The 16,409-nt window shown below is 51.2% G+C and overlaps 1 pseudogene; it reads right to left on the reverse strand.

Annotated features, from left to right (window-relative positions):
• Window positions 1-2,199: 2,199 nt before the first annotated feature.
• On the reverse strand, window positions 2,200-3,058 carry LOC122898049 (annotated as a pseudogene).
• Between the last annotated feature and the right edge of the window lie 13,351 nt (window positions 3,059-16,409).

Here is a 16,409-nt window from a genome sequence, read left to right on the forward strand (position 1 = left end):
ACCACAGCCCACCCACACTGGCTCTGCCCCCAGGGCTGGAGGTCATCTGGGTATCTACCCTCCAATGCTGTAAGCTGGCTGTGACTGGCAGGGGAGGAAGCACCCCTGGAGCAGGAGAGAGCCCTCCACAGAGAGGAGGGGGCATGGGGCTCTCCCAGCAGCAGGTGCACTGGGGTGGGCTGAGGGGGCATCAGGAGACAGCAATATCTGCAGCTGGGGTCTCCAAACAGGCCCCCTCCTCAGGCTCAGCTCAAGCTTGTCTGGATGGCCTTTGTGCCCCAAACACAAAGGCTGACTCAGGACCTCCCCTCAAGCTCCTACTCTCAATTTTTTTGTATTCAGCTCAAGTGACAAGAAAGGGCCAATAGTTTAGGTGGTGTTGGGCACACAGAGGCATGTGATTTTCTGGCCCACACTGCTACACTGCTAGCATTTTAAAGATCTCAGGGTTTTGTTTAAAAAATGGTAGGATGCCTGGGACCATGGAAAGCTTTCTGAAACATGTCTCTGTGCCCTGCAGCCCTCCCATCCCACCAGCTCTGCTTAGAATCCCTCCAGGTCACAGACCCAGAGTCTTGGGTCCTCGGACAGCCCCGACAATGTGCCTTCAAAAAGGTGGGGCACCAGGACACACTGCGGACTCCAGCAAATCCCCCTCCCAGAATGTGAGGTTACCACTGGATGAGCTATCTGAAAACAGCCAGGTCAGGGTTCCAGGAAGACACCAGAGACACTGGAGTAACGAGGAGCATCTGAAGGTAGCCACCTCACTACCAGAAGAGTTGGTGGCGAGCGAGAAGTCACAGAGGACTCCAAAGGTCTGGACTTGGTGTTTCCCTCTCCTGAGATGGGGACACTTGTGGGAGGAGCAGGTGGTTAGCTGGTGGGGGGTCCAGGCACATGACATGGGCAGATGGGGTAGGTGAGGCCAGAGACCACTGGGGTATGTTCCTGGCATCTGGACTGAACAAGTCTTCAAAGCTTCAGATTTGATGGGATCATCTTCAAACTGAGAAGGAAGATGAGGGAGGCAGAGGGGACTGAGGAAGCTCAGCTTAGACAGGAAAGGGCTGAGTCACTTCTTTGGGAGAAAAGTGGGACAGCTCCAGGCTCATGAGAACAGACCTTGAGGTCATTATGCTACAAGAAATAAGGCAGTCCACAAAGGACTGATACTGATGGACCCCACTTGTGAGGGACAGAGAACACAGTCATAGAGGTAGAAGGAGCTAGTGGGTGCCAGGGCTGGGGAGGGGAAGTGGAGGGTTAGGGTTAGGGCAAGTAGAGTTCAGTTTGCAGTGAAGACAAAGTTGTGGCATGGATGGAGGTAGCAGGTCCAGAAGAGCAGATGTACTTATTGCCACTGAATTGACCCTGAAATGTGCTTAACAGTGTCAGTTATATCTGGTACACCACAATAGGAAAGAAGTGAGTCAGGAGGTCAGGGCCATCGTGAGTCCCAGGAGGGCCCCGGAGCAGGAATCCTGTATCTTAGTTCTCGCTCTGACGCTCTGTCCCTTGTTGGTGACTGAGCTCACAGCAGGCACTCAGTGAATGCTTGCGAAGACACAGTGCAGGCAGATGAGGGCACAAGTGCAAACCCACTGGTGGGCACTGAGGAACCCCAACAGGACATGCATCTAGATGGAACCAGTGCCCACATTTTACAAACACCAGCACCTGAAAGAGCCACTTAAAACCAAGGCAGGAACCACATATAACCCAGAGGGTTCCATTCTCCTGGAGGCTGAGCTAGCGGCCACAGCCAAGGCCTCTGGCAGTCAGGTGGGTCGGCACACCCTTGACCCTGAAGCCCCATGGGACTGGGAGGGAAGACCCAGCAAGGGCCAATTCTGGCTCCAGGGTGGCTTCAGGGCAACTCCCAGCCCCACCAAGAAGTGTCTGTTTAGAACCAGGGAGGAAACCTTTTCTCTCGATTGTTCTTTAGATTGCTCAGCATTGACACGGAAAAACATCTGACATAAAACTGGAGCTGTTCACAGCTGCTAATGACCCAGAAGTTATCAAAATGTAGTAATCACAAAGAGAGGAATTTGTGTCCCCAGGCAGGCCTCCATGCAGGTGTGGCTGGGGGCCCTGGACATCTGGACCTCACAGTCTCCCTCAAGGGGACATAAGAAGGAACTTGCTCTGATAGCTCCACTGGCAGAATCTCCTGATGGAAATGGGGGCAGCCTCTCATGTGTTCCTGGTGTCCTGGTGATTCCTGGGCACAGATATGTATCTCAGCTTCTCCATGATTGGGGAGGGGGGTGGTGGGTAACCCAGGAGCTGTGGATCCCTCAGATCCTCCAGGGACAGCCCAGCATCTGCAGGTCCCACAGGTCTGCCAGGGGGCAGCATGGCAGCCACAGGTCCCCAGGTCCTCCAAGGGACAGCCCAGCAGCTGTGGGTACCACAGGTCCTCCAGGAAACAACCCAGCCACTGCAGGTCCCACAGGTGTTCTGGGGATAGCATCTTGGTGAGTTTGTGGTCCAGCAGGTACCTGCTCAGGTAGCTCTTGTCATGCCACATGGCCTCCATTCCATTGGCCAGGTCGACCCCCATTGCATCGTGACAGTCCAAGGTCAGTCAGTGAACCTCTACCACCAATACCCCAAAAAAGGCCTCCATGTAGTAAATGTTGCCCTGATCCCGGGGGATGTGGGCCTGGGACTACCACTGGCACTCATAGCTGAAGTCCTTGCAGGCTGCCCAGTAGAAACTGGGGTACAGGGTGCCAAAGAGGGGGGACAGGATCTCCACACCCATGTGGTCACAGAACTTCAGGTCTATGCCTGCACACCAAGCCGTCCAACTCATGGAGGAAGTGCTGCTCACAGAAGCAGCTGACCATCACCATGTGTTGCATGGATGCACATCCTGCCAGTGCGGGGAACCACAGACCTCGAGGATCACCACCCACCAGCCCTCCCTGGGGTGGGAGGGACACAAGGGCCCAGCAGCCAGCTGGTCCGTGAAGGAGTAGCAGGTGACCCTGTATCCCAGCATGACGGGCTTTTCCACTATCAGCAAGAACAGGTCCAGGACGACCATGTAGCTATAGGGCCAGGGGACAGGGTGCGAAGAGGTTCACTGTCAGAGGCTGGCATCAGGACCCCAGTGCTGGGGGCTATGAACATGTACACCTTCTTCAAGGGTTCAAGATCTGGGCTGTATTAAGCAACAGTAAATCTCCCAGCCTGTCCTGAGTGAGTCCACTCATGCGGTCTCCCTACCATCTGCTCCCAGAGATGGGGGCCATAAACACCACATCTTACAAAGGGGCCTCTAAGGCCTAGAAGGTTGGAAACCCATGCAGCCCTACATTTAAGTGGGGGAAAAGCACATGCACATCCAGCAGGCATGAGCCAGGTCATCGGGGGCACACTGAGGCTCAGCCATGGGGAAACAAGCCAGACGTGAAGTAGGAGGAGGGAAGAGTGCTCCTGGAAGAGGGAACAGCATATGCAAAGGCTTGGATCCAAGGAGGAAACTGTTCTGCTCTGAGCTGCACAAAACCCTCAGAGCGGGATTACCCTGCATGCCGCCCCTGAGGCCACCCCACACTGGGTGCCCCACTGGGTGCAAATACAGAGGCCAAAGCCCAGCCGAAACCCTTCCCTCAACTCTGCCTCCAGAAAGGTTCCTTGTGCCGGGGCCCTCAGGGGAGCTGCGTGGGCCCAGCCCGTGTTCCCAGATGGCCATGACACACACCTAGCAAGAAAGTGCTAAATACGGCAGGTGCCAGCACAGCCCAAATCGCTGCCCAACGCTGGACAATTCTCATGAGTTTTCTGCCCAAATGGATATTGACTTGGGCAGAAAGCTCATGAGAATTGACCAGGAAACCCCCAGCAAACTCCCTCCCTGTGACACATGCCTGCAGGGCTGCCACCTTTACCTAAACTAGGGTCCTGAGTGGTCGCAGTCCGAACCCTGCCAGAAAGCCCTCTATGAGCCAGGTGCATGCTCATGTTCAACACCTCATGTTCAAGTTCAACACCTCTCGCTACTCAGCCCCCCTGACATTACTGCCTCAGTGCCAGCAGATCTGGCCTGCCATGCCCCTAGGCCCTAAAAGAAACCCTAGTTTAGCTTTTGAGACTTCCATTCCAAGGGTCCTGTCCCCAAGCCCCCCAGATAAAGGACCTCTGAGTGATACCCCAGGACTCCACACACCACATGGTAGGAATTTCTGACAACTGCAGCTGTGCCAAACCCTCAGAGTGGGAGAAAACTTCATGCCCGCATAAAGCTACCCTGACCTTTGGTGGCACCCTGGCCATAAAGCCAGATATTTGCGATGCCAGACGTATGCCCCCACTTCAGCCCTGAGGGCAGCCCACCTCAGAGTTGGCAGATCTGGCCTGCAATGACCCAAGGCCCTAACCCTAACTCTAGTTTGGGTTCTCAGGCTTCCATTCTGAAGAGCCTGGGCCCCAAACCCCCCTGGGTTAAGGACCCATGAGTGACACCCCAGGAATCTGCCCTCCACATGGATGGAAACCATGCCATTTGGAGCTATGCTGAACCCTCAGAGGGGGAGAAACCTGCATGTTCCCCTAAAACCACCCCTATCATAGGCACCCCCCTGGTGACAAACCCTGATTCTACAGGGTCACCAGATGAATGTCCTAAACTCACCCCCAAGCGGAGCCTGCCTCAGTGCTCTCAAATCAGGCCTGCCATGTCCCTAAGCCCTAACCCTAACCCTAGGTGGGGTACACAGGCTTCCATACCCAGAGGTCTGGCCCCCAAACCCACCAGACTGGGGATGCCTGAGACTCACACCAGCACGCGCTCAGCCTCCTAGAGTGAAATGGTGCCATTTGGAGCTGCACAGAATCCTCAGAGCAAGGAAACCTGCATGCCCCCTGAGGCGACCCCCAGCATCTGTGTCCCCCTGGACTCAAACCCAGAATCTGAACCACCACCTGATGCCTGCCCTCAACCCAGCCCCCCGGGGAACACACCTCAGCTCTGGAAGATCGGGCCAGACATGTCCCTTACCATAACCCTAGTTTGGGTTTTCAGTCTTCTATCCAAAGAGGCCTGGCCCTCATGTCCCCCAGATTAGGGATTACTGAGTGACACCACAGGACTCCACATGTGAGGTGGGAGGAAACCTTGTCGTTTGGAGCTGCACCAAGCCCTCAGATGGGGAGAAACATGCAAGACCCCCTAAAGCCAACCCCACCATGAGAGGCTCCCATGGCCATGAAACCAGATTCTGCTGTGCTGCCGGACACTTGCCCTCAACTGAGCCCTGAGGGGAGTCCCAATCAGCGCAAGCACATTGGGCCTGACATGCCCTTAGGCCCTAACCCTAACCCTAACCCTAGATGGGGTGTACAGGCTTCCATGCCCAGAGGCCTGTCCCCTAAGCCCGCTGATGGGCACCTCTGAGACTCACACCAGCATAGATTAAGGATGCCTCAGTGACACCCCAGGACTGCATCCACCACACAGGAGGAAAGCGTGCCCTTTGGAGTTCTGCAGAACCCTCAGACTGGGAGAAACCTGCACTCTGAGGACACCCCCAGCATGCCACTTCTGAGGACACCCACAAACTCAGGGTCTGACATGCCATCTGACACCCACCCTGATGTCAGCCCACTGGGGAGCCCACCTCATCACTGGCAGATTGGGCCTGCCTTGCGCCTAGGCCCTTACCATAACTCTAGTTTCTGTTTTCAGGCTTCCATCACCAGAAGCATGGCCCCCAAACTCCCCAGATTAAGGACCCCTCTGTGACAACCCAGGAATCTGACCACAATGCAGTGGAAAACCGTGCCATTGGGAGCTCCGCAGTTCCCGCAGAGAGGGAGAAACCTGCATTCCCTTCTAAAGCCAACCCCACCATCAGTCGTCCCCCGGCCAGAAACCCCAAATCTGCCACACTGCCGGACACATTCCCTCAACTCAACCCCAAGGGGAGCCCACATCAGTGCCGGCAGATTGGGCCTGCCATATCCCAAGGCCATAACCTTAACCCTAAGTTGCATTTTCAGGTTTCCTTCCCCAGGGGTCTGTCCCCCAAGCCCTCTAGATTGGGAACCCTGGAGCCATAGGAGTCTGCCTGCCACCCAGCAGGAAACTAGTCCATTTGGAGCTGCGCTGAAACCTCAGAGCCGTAGAAACCTGTGTGCGCCCATGAGGACTCCCCATATTCTGCAGCCCCCCCCCAGCTACAAACCCAGAGCCTGATGCACTGCCTGACTCCCATCTTCAAATCAGCTCCTTGGGGAATCCACCTCCGGACCAGCAGTTTGGGCCTGCCACGCCCCTAGCTCAGATCTCCACAGGAACCCCTGTCAGCTCTAGGAAGACCTGGACTCTCCCATCTGCCACAAAGCTCTGGGATGCCCCCTCCTTCTTCTCAATTTACACTGGCCCAAGGCTTTCATGAGAAAGGGGGAAGGCTACTTCCTGAATGTTTAACACCACCTTTCCTCTTCTGCCCTATTTCTCTCCACTTACCTTTGTACCTGGGCATACTGGAAGGAACACATCAATGGAACATGGACATGCTCTGACATCTGAATCTTTCAGGGCTGCTTTCTGAGGGCTCCTTATGCAATCAGAACCTACTGTACCCTACCACAGTGTGTTTGAAAATGCTCATCGACAGAACAGGAGAGCAAAAATCACTCCGTTTTTACCTCACTCTTCATGAAGTAGAACATGGTATTCTTTTCTTCACTGACTTCAATTCCAATTGTTTCCATGCAGTGTTCATTCCTTTGCTTCAGGGGTAGGACTTCATGATTCCTCACCTGCACAGAACACCCAGAGCTCATCACAACAAGTACCCTCCCTAATAGCTGTCACCCATTTAACCATCCCCCCACACCCCTGCCCTCTAGCAACCCTCAGTTTGTGCTCTAAGGTTGAATCAGTTTCCTCATTGGCCTATTTTTCTCCCCTCACTATGTTCATCTGCCTTCTTTCTGAAATGCCATAGGAGTCAAATCATAGGCTATTGGTCTTTTCTTAACGATTTTGCTTAGCTAAATCCATCTACATCCTTCCAAATGGCTCCTATTCCATTAGAAAGATGTGGTAGATTATATATCTATATATCTATATATATCACTCATCAGTGAATGGACATTGGGACTCCCTCCATTGTTTCGCTATGGTTAAAAATGCTTCTGTATATATCACGGTGCTTGTACCCCATGGAATGTGCATTCTTGTGCCCTTTAGGGAAATGTCTAAGAGGGCAATTGCTGGATCCTAGGGTTATTCAGTTCCTAGCTTTTGGAGGAACCACCATGCTCTTTTCCAGAGTGGCTGCAACAGCCCACATGCCCACAAACAGTGCAGGAGGGTTCCATTTGAAGCAGAACATTCCCTGCCAGGAATTTCCTAAGAAGGAAATGGAAAACCTGGGGGATAACATTACTCATACAGCATCTGGCAAGCAGCCCCAGAAATTCACCAGAAAATCAACCCAGGGTTCCTGACGTCATGCCCTGTGATGCCATCAGAATGCCTCTATCCAGTGGAATTCCCAAAGACTCTCCTTCTGACCTCACCGTCCATGAAGCTGAAGAGAAAATATGGCAAGTCCAACTATCTAGATGGTTCATTTAGTAAAACTGGGTCAAGCTTCACTTCAAATCATCCAAGCCTCCTCAGAATCCTTTTGAACTTTCCCTCTGCCCTCATTGGAACTCTTTGGATGGAAAGATGAATCCATTAGGATACATCCCCTTGGACAGAGGAGAAGCCATCCTCCAAGTCTCTATCTGACCACAAACAGCCACCTCACTCTAGATGCCAGCCATTCCACCACAGCCCAGGACCAATGGAATAAACACTGTTCAATGAAGAAACACATTCTATGTTACAAACATACACCAAGTCCATCTCATCTTCCCTTTCGAATCCAAGGGATTGCCTAGGAAAGAGATGTTCCACATACCTGTGTGAGCCAGAAATAAACAGAGAAAGTGAGATCCCCTGCCAGGTGCTCCCTGCAGGGAAGCTTGATACCCATTCCACATTGCTGACAGCTGTGTTAGTGTGACTTTGTGGCTCCACTGGAGACAAGAGAAAACCCAGGATGTTTGGGGTGATTTGACCTCCCATGCTGGCATGGATGTGCCACTGTGCCCCACGGGCCTGCTATTTTCTCTGAATGCCGACGTCCTGGGACAAGCTGCATGACGGATTCAGACACTGATTTCTGAACTTCAGGTCTTGTGGAGTCAGAGCGAAGAAGCGTTGTCAGGTGTGGATATGGAGGCGCCTCCCACCGAAATCCTGTACACCTGCTCCAATTCCTGGGAGAAGGAGAGACACACGCTTGTTTATTAAGTGGAAATTAACTTCCTTCTCAAGCCGGCCAATGCCCTTGTCCTTTTTGGAGAAGCAAATAGACTCTTCCAAACAAACACTCAACTCCTCCGTTCCAAAGGATCCGTGGGTCGAGTTTGATTCCACCCACTCCAGACTCCCACCGGGAGGACCCTCCTGAAACATCCTGACAGCAAACCTGGGGCAACGGGGCACAAAGCTGAGTGAGGGCCTGGCTCCAGGGTTTCTTACGACCACTCTTGAGCCTGGAGATTCAGAGACTATACAGCTCACCACTCCATCCTGTAAAAACAAGCTGCAGTGCCTCACGTTTCAGGGTCTCTCACCCAGCACCTCCCCACTGCCCTCAGAGCCAGCAGGCTGCACAGGCTCCTCCTCTGGGGTTTCCCACGGCAGCTCTCCACTGCCTCCAGTGGTTGCAAGCAGCATTGCCATGCCTTCAGGGGTCTCTTGCTCCACAGCTCACCACTCCCTCCAGTGGATAGAACTGGCACTACCGGGCCTTCCACAGACTCCTAACACTCCACAGCTCTGAAGCCACACTGGCACTATCCTTCCAGATTGGGGACCCCTGGGCCACACCCCAGGAGTCCGCCTGCCACCCAGGAAAAAGTCGTGCCATTCAAAGCTGCACCTTTGAATGGAACCCTAGGAATGGAACAAACCCGCAAGCCTCCTTGAGGACACCCCCAACTTCGATGGCCCCCCCGGTCACAAAATCACAGCCTGGAGTGCTTCCTCACCCCCATTCTCGACTCAGCCCCCAGGGTTCCCATCTCAGCACTGACACATTGGGCCTGAATACCCCTAAGCCCTAACCCAAACCCTAGGTTGTGTTTTCAGGCTTCCATGCCCAGAGAATGGGCCCCCAAGTCCTCCAGATTGGAGACACCTGAGCCATACCCCAGGACTCTGTCTGCCACACACGAGGAAACAGTGAAGATTGGAGCTGAGTAAAAAACTCAGAGCAGGATAAACCTGCATGCCCCCCTAAAGCCACCCCAACCATCAGCAGAACCCGCCTTTAAAGCCATATTCCGCCGCACTGACAGACTCAGCCCTGAGGGGAGCCCGCCTAAGCGTGGGCAGATTGGGCCTGTAATGCCCTTAGGCCCTAACTCTAACCCTAGTTTCGGTTTCTCGGGCTTCATTCTGAGGGGTCTGGCTCCCAAGCACCCCCCGATCAAGGACCCTTGAGCTATACTTCAAAAGTCTGCCAGCAACATGGTAGGAAACAGTGCCATTTGGAGCTGTACCAAACCCTCAGAGGGGGAAAAACCTGCATGGCCACCTAAAGCCACCCCAACTGTCAGAAGACCCCCGCCATAAAGCCGGATTCCACTGGATGCAAGCACTCAACTCGGCCCTGAGGGAGCCCATCTCAGAGCTGGCAGATCAGGCCTGCCACGCCCCTACGCCCTAACCCTAACCCTAACCCAAGGTGGGGTGTACAGACTTCTGTGCCCAAAGGGCTGGCTCGCAAGCCCGCCAGACTGGGGACACCTGAGACCTACGCCAGCATCTGCCAGCCTCTTAGGGTGAAATGGTACCATTTGGAGCTGTGCAGAGACCTCAGAGTGGGAGAAACCTGTAAGCCCCCCGAGGAGACCCCCAGCATCGGCAACCCCCCTGGACCCAAACCCAGACTCCAACCCACCTGAGCCCTGCCCTCCACTCAGCCCACAGCAGAGCATGACTCAGCACTGGGAGATCAGGCCTGCCATGCCCATAGGCACTAATCCTAATCCTAGTTTGGGTTTTCAGGCTTCCATCCCAAGAGGCCTGGCCCCCAAGCCCCCCAGATTAAGGACGCATGAGTGACAACCCTTAACTCCACCCACCACATGGGAGGAAATCTTGGCATTTGGAACTGCGCCAAACCCTCAGAGGGGAAGAAACGTGCATGCACCGCTAAAGCCATCCCCACCAACGGTGGCCCCTCTGGCCAAAAAGCTGAATTCCGCTGCACCGCCGGACACATGTCCTCAATTCAGCCCTGAGGGGAGCCCGCCTCAGTACCAGCAGATCAGTTGTGCCATGTGCTAGACTCTAAACCTAACCCAAGTATGGGTTTACAGGCTTCCATTCCGAGATGCCTGGCCAGCAAGCCACACAGATTAAGGACCCCTGAGCTATACACCAGGACTACCCCCATCACACGGTAGGAACCCGTGCCATTTGGAGCTGCACCAAACCCTTAGCAGGGGAGAAAACTTCATGCTACCCATCATAGAGGCCTAAATGCCTGACCCTTTCCTTCACCAACGGGTTGTAACATTCTCTCTGCTCCGTCCTTGTTCTAGCTTCTTTCCTCCACTGGAAAGACACTGTTAGAAGGGACATTCCTCATGAAGATGTTTCCCTTACACAGAACTTGCTATAGTCCAACGGATAGACGTCAGAGACTGGAAAGCTATGTGCGCCTATTGTGGTTACCAAAGAGTCAGTCCCCAAAGCTTTCTTCTTTAACAGACGTAACACTGCAGTGAATCCCTCCTAAAGCACACTTCCCTCTCAGTGTTGGAAGCGTTATAGACGCAGAAACTAAGTGCGGAACACCACTGGTGGTGAACCTCCAATATGTGTTTGGCAGGCTTAAGCGCCATAGCTTGCCCTTTACTCAAAGGACCTAATGTGCCCCTAGTTCGTCCCTGTTCTATCTTCATTCCAAAAGGAGAAACACTGTTATGAATGAGTACGCACCTAAAGTAGGTTCCCTGAGCAGATACCTTCCTACGCCTCCCCTCCAAGGGGCCTGTATGAGACACTTCATGATTGCTACCCAGACACATTGTAGAGTTTTCAACTGAGCACAGATGCATCCCCTTCGTGAAAAATTACTGTAGCACAGTTCCCTTATATACTGGAAGTGTTTAAGAGAAGAGGTAGACACTGTGGAACATCACCGGTGTTGTAATTCCAGTATACATCCTAGAGGCCTAAGTGCCTTACCCTCTACTTCACTCACGGTTTGCAACGTTCTCTCTGTCCGTCCTTGTTCTATCATCTTTCCTCCACTGGAAAGACACTGTGAGAAGTGACATTCCGCCTGAAGGAGTTTCCCTTAAACAGAACATGCTATAGTCTAACGGTTAGACGTCTGTGAATGGAAAGCTATGTGCGCCTATTGCGGTTACCACAGAGTCAGTCCCAAAAGCTTCCTTCTTTAACAGACGTAACACTGCAGTGAATCCCTCCTAAAGCACACTTCCCTCTCAGTGTAGGAAGCGTTTTAGACGCAGAAACCAAGTGCGGATCACCACTGGTGGTGAACATCCAATATGTGTTTGGTAGGCTTAAGCGCCATAGCCTGCCCTTTACTCAGAGTACCTAATGTGCCCCTAGTCAGTCCCTGTTCTATCTCCATATCTCAAAGGAGAAACGCTGTTATGAATGAATATGCAACTGAAGTAGGTTCGCTGAGCAGATACTTTCCTTTGCATCCCCTCTAAGGGGCCTGTAGGAGAGACTTCATGATTGCTATCCAGACACATCCTACAGTTCACAACTGAGTACAGACGCATCCCTGTCGTGAGAACTTACTGTAGCACAGTTCCCTCATATATTGGAAGTGTTTTGAGAGGTGGTAGACGCTGTGGAACATCCCAGGTGTAGAACTTCCAGTATGCATCATAGAGGCCTAAATGCCTTACCCTGTACTTCACCAAAGGGTTTAACATTCTCTGTGCTCCGTCCTTGTTCTATCTTCTTTCCTCCACTGGAAAGACAAAGTGAGAAATGACATTCCGCATGAAGGAGTTTCCCTTAAACTGAATTTGCTAGAGTCCAATGGTTAAACGTCTTTGAATGGAAAGCTATGTGCGCCTAATGCGGTTACCACAGAGTCAGTCCCAAAAGCTTCCTTCTTTAAAAGACCTAACACTGCAGTGAATCCCTCCTAAAGCACACATCCCTCTCAGTGTTGGAAGCGTTTTAGACGCAGAAACTAAGTGCGGATCACCACTGGTGGTGAATATCCAATATGTGTTTGTCAGGCTAAGCGCCATAGCCTGCCCTTTACTCACAGTACCTACTGTGCCCGTAGTCTTTCCCTTTTCTATCTTCATCTTCAAAGGAGAAACACTGTTACGAATGAGTAAGCACGTGAAGTACGTTCCCAGCGCAGATACCTTCCTCCGCATCCCCTCTAAGGGGTCTGTATGAGACACTTCATGACTGCTACCCAGACACGTCCTACACTTTCCAACTGAGCACAGACGCTTCCCTGTTGTGAGAACTTGCTGTAGAACAGTTCCCTCCTATATTGGAAGTGTTTTGAGAAGTGGTAGACACTGTGGAACATCCCAAGTGTTGAACTTCCAGTATGCATCATAGAGGCCTAAATGCATGACCCTTTCCTTCACCAACGGGCTGTAACATTCTCTCTGCTCCGTCCTTGTTCTAGCTTCTTTCCTCCACTGGAAAGACACTGTTAGAAGGGACATTCCTCATGAAGATGTTTCCCTTACACAGAACTTGCTATAGTCCAACGGATAGACGTCAGAGACTGGAAAGCTATGTGCGCCTATTGTGGTTACCAAAGAGTCAGTCCCCAAAGCTTTCTTCTTTAACAGACGTAACACTGCAGTGAATCCCTCCTAAAGCACACTTCCCTCTCAGTGTTGGAAGCGTTATAGATGCAGAAACTAAGTGCGGAACACCACTGGTGGTGAACCTCCAATATGTGTTTGGCAGGCTTAAGCGCCATAGCTTGCCCTTTACTCAAAGGACCTAATGTGCCCCTAGTTCGTCGCTGTTCTATCTTCATTCCAAAAGGAGAAACACTGTTATGAATGAGTACGCACCTAAAGTAGGTTCCCTGAGCAGATACCTTCCTACGCCTCCCCTCCAAGGGGCCTGTATGAGACACTTCATGATTGCTACCCAGACACATTGTAGAGTTTTCAACTGAGCACAGATGCATCCCCTTCGTGAAAAATTACTGTAGCACAGTTCCCTTATATACTGGAAGTGTTTAAGAGAAGAGGTAGACACTGTGGAACATCACCGGTGTTGTAATTCCAGTATGCATCCTAGAGGCCTAAGTGCCTTACCCTGTACTTCACTCACGGTTTGCAACGTTCTCTCTGTCCGTCCTTGTTCTATCATCTTTCCTCCACTGGAAAGACACTGTGAGAAGTGACATTCCGCCTGAAGGAGTTTCCCTTAAACAGAACATGCTATAGTCTAACGGTTAGACGTCTGTGAATGGAAAGCTATGTGCGCCTATTGCGGTTACCACAGAGTCAGTCCCCAAAGCTTCCTTCTTTAACAGACGTAACACTGCAGTGAATCCCTCCTAAAGCACACTTCCCTCTCAGTGTAGGAAGCGTTTTAGACGCAGAAACCAAGTGCGGATCACCACTGGTGGTGAACATCCAATATGTGTTTGGTAGGCTTAAGCGCCATAGCCTGCCCTTTACTCACAGTACCTAATGTGCCCCTAGTCAGTCCCTGTTCTATCTCCATATCTCAAAGGAGAAACGCTGTTATGAATGAGTATGCAACTGAAGTAGGTTCGCTGAGCAGATACTTTCCTTTGCATCCCCTCTAAGGGGCCTGTAGGAGAGACTTCATGATTGCTAACCAGACACATCCTAGAGTTCACAACTGAGTACAGACGCATCCCTGTCGTGAGAACTTACTGTAGCACAGTTCCCTCATATATTGGAAGTGTTTTGAGAGGTGGTAGACGCTGTGGAACATCCCAGGTGTAGAACTTCCAGTATGCATCATAGAGGCCTAAATGCCTTACCCTTTACTTCACCAAAGGGTTTAATATTCTCTGTGCTCCGTCCTTGTTCTATCTTCTTTCCTTCACTGGAAAGACAAAGTGAGAAATGACATTCCGCATGAAGGAGTTTCCCTTAAACTGAATTTGCTATAGTCCAATGGTTAGACGTCTTTGAATGGAAAGCTATGTGCGCCTAATGCGGTTACCACAGAGTCAGTCCCAAAAGCTTCCTTCTTTAAAAGACCTAACACTGCAGTGAATCCCTCCTAAAGCACACATCCCTCTCAGTGTTGGAAGCGTTTTAGACGCAGAAACTAAGTGCGGATCACCACTGGTGGTGAACATCCAATATGTGTTTGTCAGGCTAAGACCCTTAGCCTGCCCTTTACTCACAGTACCTAATGTGCCTGTAGTCCTTCCCTGTTCTATCTTCATCTTCAAAGGAGAAACACTGTTATGAATGAGTACGTACCTGAAGTAGGTTCCCAGAGCAGATACCTTCCTCCGCATCCCCTCTAAGGGGTCTGTATGAGACACTTCATGATTGCTACCCAGACACGTCCTACACTTTCCAACTGAGCACAGACGCTTCCCTGTTGTGAGAACTTGCTGTAGAACAGTTCCCTCCTATATTGGAAGTGTTTTGAGAAGTGGTAGACACTGTGGAACATCCCAAGTGTTGAACTTCCAGTATGCATCATAGAGGCCTAAATGCATGACCCTTTCCTTCACCAACGGGCTGTAACATTCTCTCTGCTCCGTCCTTGTTCTATCTTCTTTCCTCCACTGGAAAGACACTGTTAGAAGGGACATTCCTCATGAAGATGTTTCCCTTACACAGAACTTGCTATAGTCCAACGGATAGACGTCAGAGACTGGAAAGCTATGTGCGCCTATTGTGGTTACCAAAGAGTCAGTCCCCAAAGCTTTCTTCTTTAACAGACGTAACACTGCAGTGAATCCCTCCTAAAGCACACTTCCCTCTCAGTGTTGGAAGCGTTATAGACGCAGAAACTAAGTGCGGAACACCACTGGTGGTGAACCTCCAATATGTGTTTGGCAGGCTTAAGCGCCATAGCTTGCCCTTTACTCAAAGGACCTAATGTGCCCCTAGTTCGTCCCTGTTCTATCTTCATTCCAAAAGGAGAAACACTGTTATGAATGAGTACGCACCTAAAGTAGGTTCCCTGAGCAGATACCTTCCTACGCCTCCCCTCCAAGGGGCCTGTATGAGACACTTCATGATTGCTACCCAGACACATTGTAGAGTTTTCAACTGAGCACAGATGCATCCCCTTCGTGAAAAATTACTGTAGCACAGTTCCCTTATATACTGGAAGTGTTTAAGAGAAGAGGTAGACACTGTGGAACATCACCGGTGTTGTAATTCCAGTATACATCCTAGAGGCCTAAGTGCCTTACCCTCTACTTCACTCACGGTTTGCAACGTTCTCTCTGTCCGTCCTTGTTCTATCATCTTTCCTCCACTGGAAAGACACTGTGAGAAGTGACATTCCGCCTGAAGGAGTTTCCCTTAAACAGAACATGCTATAGTCTAACGGTTAGACGTCTGTGAATGGAAAGCTATGTGCGCCTATTGCGGTTACCACAGAGTCAGTCCCCAAAGCTTCCTTCTTTAACAGACGTAACACTGCAGTGAATCCCTCCTAAAGCACACTTCCCTCTCAGTGTAGGAAGCGTTTTAGACGCAGAAACCAAGTGCGGATCACCACTGGTGGTGAACATCCAATATGTGTTTGGTAGGCTTAAGCGCCATAGCCTGCCCTTTACTCACAGTACCTAATGTGCCCCTAGTCAGTCCCTGTTCTATCTCCATATCTCAAAGGAGAAACGCTGTTATGAATGAGTATGCAACTGAAGTAGGTTCGCTGAGCAGATACTTTCCTTTGCATCCCCTCTAAGGGGCCTGTAGGAGAGACTTCATGATTGCTAACCAGACACATCCTAGAGTTCACAACTGAGTACAGACGCATCCCTGTCGTGAGAACTTACTGTAGCACAGTTCCCTCATATATTGGAAGTGTTTTGAGAGGTGGTAGACGCTGTGGAACATCCCAGGTGTAGAACTTCCAGTATGCATCATAGAGGCCTAAATGCCTTACCCTTTACTTCACCAAAGGGTTTAATATTCTCTGTGCTCCGTCCTTGTTCTATCTTCTTTCCTTCACTGGAAAGACAAATTGAGAAATGACATTCCGCATGAAGGAGTTTCCCTTAAATTGAATTTGCTATAGTCCAATGGTTAGACGTCTTTGAATGGAAAGCTATGTGCGCCTAATGCGGTTACCACAGAGTCAGTCCCAAAAGCTTCCTTCTTTAAAAGAC

Source organism: Neovison vison, unplaced genomic scaffold (assembly GCF_020171115.1).
Source record: "Neovison vison isolate M4711 unplaced genomic scaffold, ASM_NN_V1 Scaffold_114, whole genome shotgun sequence".
In the NCBI taxonomy this organism is placed as follows: domain Eukaryota; kingdom Metazoa; phylum Chordata; class Mammalia; order Carnivora; family Mustelidae; genus Neogale; species Neogale vison.